Source organism: Muntiacus reevesi, chromosome 8, assembly GCF_963930625.1.
Source record: "Muntiacus reevesi chromosome 8, mMunRee1.1, whole genome shotgun sequence".
Classification (NCBI taxonomy): domain Eukaryota; kingdom Metazoa; phylum Chordata; class Mammalia; order Artiodactyla; family Cervidae; genus Muntiacus; species Muntiacus reevesi.
In genome coordinates, this window is record NC_089256.1 from 29,110,739 (window position 1) to 29,120,127 (window position 9,389).

The 9,389-nt window shown below is 50.3% G+C and overlaps 1 non-coding gene across 1 annotated transcript; it reads right to left on the reverse strand.

Annotated features, from left to right (window-relative positions):
• Positions 1–1,173: 1,173 nt before the first annotated feature.
• On the reverse strand, positions 1,174–1,260 carry LOC136173902 (small nucleolar RNA SNORD88). The gene has a single exon (XR_010664366.1). It is a non-coding gene; the product is annotated as a small nucleolar RNA SNORD88 (small nucleolar RNA).
• Positions 1,261–9,389: the final 8,129 nt, after the last annotated feature.

Below are 9,389 nucleotides of genomic sequence, written 5' to 3' on the forward strand. Positions count from 1 at the left end.
TCTTGTCCAACTTGCCATGGACTGTGGCCCACCAGGCTCCTCTGTCCATGGGACTCTCCAGGCAAGAATACTGGACTGGGTTGCCATGCCCTTCTCCAGGGGATCTTCCCGACCCAGGGATGGAACCCGGGTCTCCTACATTGCAGGCAGATTTTTTACCATCTGAGCCACTAGGGAAGTCTGCTGGAAGCCTTTTCTCAGGCTCCGGGTACTGGGTCTTGACACAGCCCGAAGTTCATCTTGACTGAGAGGGTCCCACAGCCTCTGGGCCGCCCATCAGGGCTCCTGCTCCATCACCACTGTTGTCTGGTTACTAAAGAGCTTCCCACAAGGCAATGCGAGGCCCGGCCCGGCTCAGGGCGCTGGTGGGCTGGCCGCCGCTACCCCATTCCGTGGCTGCACCCCAACCCTGGACGCTCACAAGACAGCTATGGCCCTGGCAGTTCGCGATGACGTTTCATTCCCATTTTGTCAAGTACGCGGGGCTCCTTCAGAGGCGTCAGTTCTACGTTCCCTATGCTTAGGGAACAAGGGCCTCGCCTCCAGGGCAGGCGGAGGCTGACTGGAAACAAGTTATTTTGAGACGGGCACAGGCTGTACAGATAACAGCGTGTTTTCCTGCTGAAGTCGTCGTGTGAGAAATGTTGGGGTAGGGGGGAGAGGCACGCGGATGAGTCTAAAAATAGAAGGCTGTAATTAGCCGAGAGCGGACTCCTTCTGGAAGGCGTCGATTGCTACGGCAACCACACACCCCGGTTTCTCCAGGACAGCTTTCATTCTGTGAAATCTGATTCTTTGCCGTTAAGGTGATCTGTTACGTGTCTGAACGCAACTTAATGTTACAGAATCGTAGGCCTGTTACACATAATGCACAAATCCAAACAAACGCTTGGTCATGTCGGCACTCATTTTTTCTTTCTGTTAATGGAAATACAGGCATCAAGGCTGTGGGCTTTTCCTACAGGTTAAGGACAGGTTATGAAGATAATACAGACATGCGGCTGTGGGTCAGACATGGGGCTGCTGAAAGGGTGTGAAGGGGGGAGTTAGGCTTAAACTTCTTGGTTGAAAAGCAGGACTTTTTTTTTTTTTTTTTTTTTAGGATTTGGTGAGGGTGGGGGAGGAAAGTCTTGGGGTGGGGGTGGGGGGGGAATTCAGAGAACATCAAAACCAAGGCCCCTCAGATCCCCAGGTGTCAAAGGTCCTGGGGGCACTGTGTTCTCAGGGGGTAATTGGAGCCCAGTGCTGGAAGCAGGACGTTTTTTAGTGGCCGGAAACTCCAAGGGCCAGTTCCCAAGTCTTTATTCTGTATGTTATATCTCATGGAATTCCAGAGTGGTTCTGCAGGGGACATGCGTAAGCTGCTCTGGGTGTGATTATGGCACGTATGTCATCATGCTTACCCACAAAGTGATGGGTGTGTGATGAATGGGATTTGCACAAATGCACCCTGCAAAGCCCAGAGCTTGGGACCTGAGAGGCCAGAGTCCCTTGGGTGGCAGCAGCATGGGTGGGATCCCTTTATGGACAGAGGACAGGAAACCATCTTTCTGTTTCCTGCCTCAGTTCTCAAAGGACATGTCAGCTGTGTTGACTGGTGGATGGAGGGGGTTAGAGGCCAGCAGGCATCAGGAGGGGAGGACCCCAGGGGAAGAGATGGTCATGGTAGCACCGGAAACCTCCATATTGGAAACTTAGGTGTTTGTGGCTATTTGTATTTTCAATAAGGATTCCCCTTGTTTTTCTGCAGTCTTTGTTTTATTAACATTCTTTTGCAAATATCAGCTAATTTTGTTTATCTTCAGGGAATAAGAGCAAAGTCTCTTATTTTTTGATGGGCACCAAAGAAATCAGAGTTAAAAACAAAACAAAACACCACTCCCAAGGGAAAGTTCATCTTGAAAGAAAGAGTCTGGGAGACCTGGAGATGAGTTGGAAAATGCCCCTCTTTCTATGAAGGGCTCCTTTCAAGTGCCTCTCTGCTGGAGGGAACTTTTGAGGGGTTTGCACTTGGAACTTACAAGGACGCTGTTCAGTGTTCTGACTGTGCTGCCCTAGGAGGTGGCATCTTAAGACACTTGCCTCCAACACTGCTTCTGGTTTATAAAACAGTAAACCCATTTTTCCATATGTGCTTTGTGGACTAGAAATATTACTGTTGCCATTTTGGAAAATATTCTACCATACAGCATAGCACAGTTTTTTTTTTTCCAAACAAGAACTTTGTTCTCTAAGAGAGATTGGCGCCAGCTCCATTTCTCGTGCTGTGTGCTGTACACCCAAATGGATCTTCTGTTTCCTTGTGTGCACACCCTTTTCAAAAAATTATTTATTTGGTTGCACTGGGTATTAATTGCAGTATGTGAATTTAACTGTGGCACGTGGGCTCTTAATTCCCTGATAGGATCGAACAGCCCCCTGCACTGGGAGTGTGGTGTCTTAGCCATTGGACCACCAGGGAAGTCCCTCATGAGTCTTTAAAAGATCTTTTCCCTCATGCTATTCCTGATCCTTGTTTTTCTTCCTTTTTTCATTTTATATCATCTTTTTTGCTTACGCTTAGAAAAACTGTCTTTAAAATAATCTTTTTCCTTCAAAGGACACATCCAGAAACCGTTATACTTCCTAAAAGTCTTTCAGTAATTTAACCAGCTGAGTAAATATAAGGTGTTTTGTTATATGTTTGTTTCATGAGAATGCTGATGTTAGGACAATGGCCATACAAACTGCTACCACACTCTCATCACCCCAGACCCCAACTTGTTCTTATTTTAAAGACTCTTTTGAAAACAGATAATTTTAGGCAACCTAATTACAATATGATATATAACGTTTGGGTCAGTTGACCCAGATCAACATTGAATGGAAACCTCTGATTATTTAGGCAAAAAGCAAGCCTAATAAATTACATGTGGATTTCACAGGAGGTACCATATTAAAAGCATCATGCCATAGCAGGCAGGGGGCTGCCTGCAAGGTGGAGAGCTCCTATGCAATTACGTACTGTAGTGCCCCCGAGGTCACCCCAAGAAGCCCTTCTTCTTGGAGCCCTAATGCTAAACCCTTCCTGAGACCTCAGTGGTCCCTCTGAACATAGGTCCTGAACACAGAGTGGATCACGTTTGGTGCTTAGGAAGCCTCAGCCTGATCAATGGCCTGTAAAGCCCTCTGCCATGCAAGACGTCCAAGTGTGTTTTCCACTCTCGGCTGCCTTGTGCGGGGGTACATGTCACGCACTGATCAACTCTGGGGCACCGTTCTCATCAGAGTCATCTTCGGTGCAGTCTCCAGGCTGACAGCAGTATCCCAATTCACGCAGAAGTGCAGGATGCCAGGGAGGCAAAACAATATGCGACTGGAAACAGTGAACTGGAATCTCTGTCCTGCCCCTTCTCCTTCCTGGCTGTGTGGCTGTCCTGTGTTATCAGTCCTCAGGCTGCCGTAACAAAGTATCAGTACCACAGACTGGGAGGCTTAAAGGACAGATGTTATTTTCTCACAGCCCTGAGGTTAGAAATCTTAGATAGAGGGGTCAGCAGGGTAGTTTCCCCTGAGGGCTCTCTCCTTGGTGTACAGATGTAAAAGGCCGACGAGTTTTGGGTGCACTGGCCCTGGATATAGTTAGAAGTGACGGCGTCTTTACTGGGGCACGGACAAGGTCACTGGCGACTAGCTCTCCCTTCCCTGAATCATGGCAGATTCTGAGCAGTATTACTCCTGCAGCAAGCATTTGCCTGGGGGTGGAGGTGGCTGGGGTGGGGGTAGCAAGTAGGGGTGGGTGGGTTAGGGTTGGGAAAGTGAGGGGAACGATGACAGAGTGTTTCCTTTGGACCACCTGCTACATTTTGATAACATTTCTCAAAATGTATGGAAGTGCTCTTGCTTTCTGAATCTATTTCTAGAAGAGTGAGGAAGGAAGGTCAAATCTCTTACTCCGTGCCCCTGCAACTTCCACACTACCAACCTGGGCTAAAATCAGAGGAGTCTGAACAGATAAAGAGACAGGAGTCAAGAGCACATCCAAACAAAGTAATTCTTCCCAACTTAATAATAACATTGACTGCTTATGTCATCTTAGGCTTCTTAGTCTCTTCTTTGGAGTCAACACCATTGATTTATCAACTTGTTTTCCTTGACTTGTAAAGAATCTGCCTGCAATGTGGGAGACCTGGGTTCGATCCCTGGGTTGGGAAGACCCCCTGGAGAAAGGAAAGGCTACCCACTCCAGTATTCTGGCCTAGAGAATTGCATGGACTGTACAGACTCCTTGGTGTCACAGAGTTGGGCACGACTGAGTGACTTTCATTTTCACTTCACTTTTTCTTGACTTTAAGGCTCTTTAACATTATTTTTCTGAATATGGCTTTGCTTTGTTCCCTGGAATGGGAAACGAAGGTTTCTGATGAATCCTGGGACAGGCCAGACCTTACTCTACAACTACGTGCCTGCTCACAGGCAAGTCTGGCCAGTAGTATTGAGATTTCCCTTCATATCCGTGGAATGTGGCCACAGACGGCAGTGAGCACTGAGTAGGCTCCTATGGTCTCAGAATCCCACAAAGGCAAGAGATGCACCCCTCTACAGCTCGGGGAGTCTTAAGTTGACATGGAGAAACCCGGTCTTATTCCCCAGAGATTTTCACCAAGTGGAAACACATCTCTGGAAGCTCTCCAGTGTTCCTTGGGGGTGGGAGGGGGGTGGGGGGCGGGGGAGGGAGGAGGCTTCCCCTTGTGTGTGTCCTCTTCCCTCTCCCTGGGAACCCAGTTTTTTAATTTACCTCCTCTCCTATCAGAAAATTAGGGATTTAGTGTATTTCACCTATTAAAGAACCTAAAGAGGACTTCATAATCTTAAGAGTTGCTGATGGTGGAATTTTAGGCATTTCCACAGAATGTTTTAAATGATGGCGGGGTGTGGGGGGGGGGGGGGAACTCCTGAGTCACCCGCAGGTGGCGGAAGCCGATTGTTTTGGCCTTACCAAGCCTATCACATGGAGCTGGAGACCAATGTTCATTTGCTGTGACTGGATTTCAGTCCAGACAATGCTTCTAGCCCCTTAGGAGGTCCCTCAGAGAAGCGTCTGTGAGGGAGCTCATTTTTCACCCTTGCCCAGCTCTGTGGTTAAGAAGTGGCGCCCCGTAGTCAGCGCCTTCTTATTACAGCTGGAATCCACGGTGGGCCTCCTCCTCCGTCGTCCAGGCCCCGGCATGAGCAAGAGCCCCTGAGGCTGGGGTCCACAAGCGGCACCAAGGCCATAGGCCTGCGAAGGGCTCTGGTTGGTAGTGCCCACAGGCGGTCTTCTGGGGACCGGAGGCTGGGTTCGGCCGCGGGGACACCTGGAACGCAGGACCCAGGGCACAGCCCACCTGTGACAAGTTCCCGGAGGCACTGGGCTTAGCTCTGCGCCCTCAGACCTCAGGGCCCACGTGCCGGCCTGCAGCTGGCCACTCACAAGCGGCAGTCGCCATCTGACTGGAGACACACGCGGTCGGGCTGCAGAGCCTGGCTATGTGCAAGCTGAGGCACGTTCCTCAAGCCCGTCTGACGCTCTTCCCTCATCTCTAAGGTGGGGACGAAGCCCGCCCTGCAGGGTAACGTAAGGGCAGGTGAGACGACCTGGGCGAGAGGCTGGCGCCTTTGCGGGGTTCGCACACACCAGCCGCTCTCACCACATCTCAGGCGGGGTCGACCCCGGCTTTCCTGCTGGAACGTTCTCCCGTGCCTCAAAAAGTTTTCGGTAGGCGGAGTGCAGGTGGTGACAGAGCGCTTTTAAAGTTAGAAAAGCGCGGGGCCAAAGCCGACGTCCGTTAAATTCGTCCCCACTTCCGGCCCCGGCGACAAAGCCCCACAGAGGTCCTTTAAGCCCGTCCCCACTTCCGGCCCGGCGAGGGCCGGTCAAGGGCCTGGCGGCCACCAGGGTCGACTGAGGCGACGAGTCGACACCAGGGGGCGTGCGACCCCGGTGGAATGCCGCTGTCCTGACGAGGACGGTCGAGCCGGCAGTAAACCCTTCCGAATCTCCCGCCCTTGACGCTGCCGTGGTGGGGTCCCCTGCCCGCTACGTCCGAGCCCCGGCGCTTCGGAGCCTCAATCCCGGGGCGCGGCCCCAGGTGGAGACGGACGGAAGAAGGGATAGGAAGTCCTTGTGGTTCTCGCGAGAACATCCTCCCCAGAGTGGTGTCGGCGGCCTCTCCCCACGGTGGGCAGGGCTGCGAGGCGGAAGGCGGAAGAGTGGGGCGCCCGCTGGCGATCACGTGACCGCAAGAACCTCCTCCCCAGTGTCGCGCCGGCGGCCTCTCCCCATGGTGGGCGGGGCTGCGAAGCAGAAGGCGGAAGAGCTGGGCGCTCGCTGACGATCATGTGACCTCAAGCCCGCAGCGAGGATTGGCCGGACGTTTCCGGGCCACGCCCCGAGGGCCTCCCGCCCCCTCTCTCAGAGGCGGAGCTGCGGGTGGCGAAGTAGCGTCCTCAGGCGCACTCGGGTGGGACTGTTTGTGCTTCTCGGCGTCTTGTTGAAGATGTGGTCCGCCGTGCAGGGTCTCGGGTGGCCGGGTACCTTAGGTGTGCAGAGCTTGGCGTCTTGCAGGGCAGCTCTCTCCGAGATAGAGCTTTCTGGAGAATGCTTAAGGGCTGCGCTAGGAGAAAGCCAGCCCTCCACGCGGCGTCATATCCTCGCTGTCCCTCCATCCGGGTTGTGGCGCCTGACCCCCTCCTTCCCCCCCCCAGGAAAATCCTTGCCGAGGTCATCTTTCTCTCCGTGCAGAATCCGAGCCCAGTCCCAACTTGCATTTCACTCCAGTTCGCCGTGAGAATCGCAAAATCGGACCTCAGGACACCCACTCCTACCCCTCTGGCTCCTGGGTTCCCTAAGGGGCATCTGTAGTGAGACCGGTACTGTGACTGATTGTTGCAGGCATTATTTCTTCTGGCAGAAGGTGGCAGGTCGCTGCTGGCCTTCATGCCTGTGTCTGGCAAATCACAGGTGTGATTTCCGAGTGAATTTACTCACTGGAGCCACTGAGATTTTTGTTCAGTCGCTCAATCTTGTCTGACTCTTCACCATCCCATGGACTGCAGTGTGCCAGGTTTCCCTGTCCATTATGAGTGTGCTCAGTTCAGTTTAGTCGCTCAGTCGTGTCTGACTCTTTCCGATCCCATGAACCACAGCACGCCAGGCATCCCTGTCCATCACCAACTCCCAGAGTCCACCCAAACCCATGTCCATTGAGTTGGTGATGCCATCCAACCATCTCATCATCTGTCATCCCCTTCTCCTTCTGCCTTCAATCTTTCTCAGCATTAGGGTCTTTTCCAATGAGTCAGGTCTTTGCATCAGGTGGCCAAAGTATTGGAGTTTAAGCTTCAACATCAGTCCTTCCAATGAACACCCAGGACTGATCTCCTTTAGGATGGACTGGTTGGATCTCCTTGCAGTCCAAGGGACTCTCAAGAGTCTTCTCTAACACCACAGTTCAGAAGCATCAGTTCTTTGGTTTTCAGCTTTCTTTATAGTCCAACTCTAACATCCATACATGACCTCTGGGAAAACCATAGCCTTGACTAGACGGACCTTTTTAGGTCATCATCAGGTCTTTTCCAATGAATTGGCTGTTTGCATCAGGTTGCCAACGTATTCGACCTTCAGCATCAGTCCTTCCAATGAATGTTCAGGATTGGTTTCCTTTAGGATTGACTGGTTTGATCTCCTTTCAGTCCAGGACTCTCAAGAGTCCTCTAGCACCACTTTTCAAAAGCAACAATTCTTCAGTGCTTAACTTCAGCGTCCAACTCTAACATCTGTACATGACTACTGGCAAAACCAGTGCTTTGATTATACAAACCTTTGTTAGCAAAGTGATGTCTTTTGCCTAATACACTGTCTAGGTCTGTCATAACTTTCCTTCCAAGGAGCAAGTGTTTTTTAATTTCATGGCTGCAGTGACCATCTGCGGTGATTTTGGAGCCCAAGAAAATAAAATCTGTCACTGCTTCCACTTTGTCCTCTTCTATTTTGCTATGAAGTGAGAGGATTCCCATGAGCTCTGCTTTAATGACCTCCCGGTCTCCTTCCTCCGCATCCTCCTTCAGGTGTATTCTGCTGTGCCAGGCGTGGTATAAGCTCCCACTCAGGAGACCTGTTGAAAAAGGGAGCCCTGCCCAGTGGGACTCATAAGCCAGAAGGGGAGAGAGAACTGGTCCTTTAACAGTTACAGTATAATATGCCACTGCCAAGTAGCCCAGGTTAGGCTTTTATTTGTCAAATAAAATGACCTTATGAGTTAACTATTACCTTCATGTCACTCAGGAGGACTCTGAGACTCAAGAATGAGACCTTGTGAAGCCATTCACATTTTTCTTCCACTCCTCATCTGGCAGGGCCAGAAGAGAGCTCCATGGAGGAGGGGGAGAAGGCGAAGAGGACAGAGAAATTCTAGAGCCTTTGCAATGTGAAACCCTGTTGCATGTTCAAAAATTTCTACAAGATTCTGCCTTATTTTTCAAGACTTCTGGGGTTGTTTTATATTTTGTTATTTTATTTTTGCATTAATCCTCAGAAGAAGACTTCAAGGCACTGCAGTTATATTCTAACTATCTAAATTGACCAGACTGCAAAAACACATTTGAAATTGACCTCAAAGCATTTGACCAGAGTTTATTTCCTTTCCAAGTGAAGTACAGTTGCATCGCTCTGAAACTGAGCAATGATTCCGTCCTCTGGTTGTGGTCCAGGCCCCACCTGCATCACTCGGTCAGTCACTGAACCACAGTAGGACTCTCTGGGGGTGGAGTTTGGAAATCTGCAATTTTAATGAGCTCTCAGCAGCTGCAGAAGCACCGTAAAATTAGAGAGTCACTTCTCTATTTTTAATAAATGGTTTAGGAATGTATTCCTTCCGGTGGAAGGAAGCCTGAGACTATATTCAAGAGCCAGAGCTTGGGGCTGACCTCACTGCTTTCAGTCTGCAAGGCCATGGCAGCCTTGCTCAAATAGCCTCATGTTTCCACTGTAGTTCTTTAATAACAAATAGAAAGCAGAGTCAACTCCCAAGAGAAGAGAAAGATGAACTAATGACTGTGTTTAAAAAATCTATGTCCAAATGAAAAATCTAGATGCTGTTTCTGTTATATTCCTTTATTGATTCACACGTTTTCTCTCCCTCTCTTTCTTGCCTCTCTCCCCTACCCTACCCTTTTACTATTGCCTTCACCTTTTTGTCTATTCCCTGGTTGACCAGAACTCTCACTTTGGAAACAGAATGATATTCATGTAAAGACTTGACTTGATTTCAGTGGGAGCACTGACCACTTTGAGAAAACAGAACCCTGGATTTCCTGCCGGCAAGATCTTTTAAGCTCCCCTGGGGCCTGACGACACTGCTTCACACCTC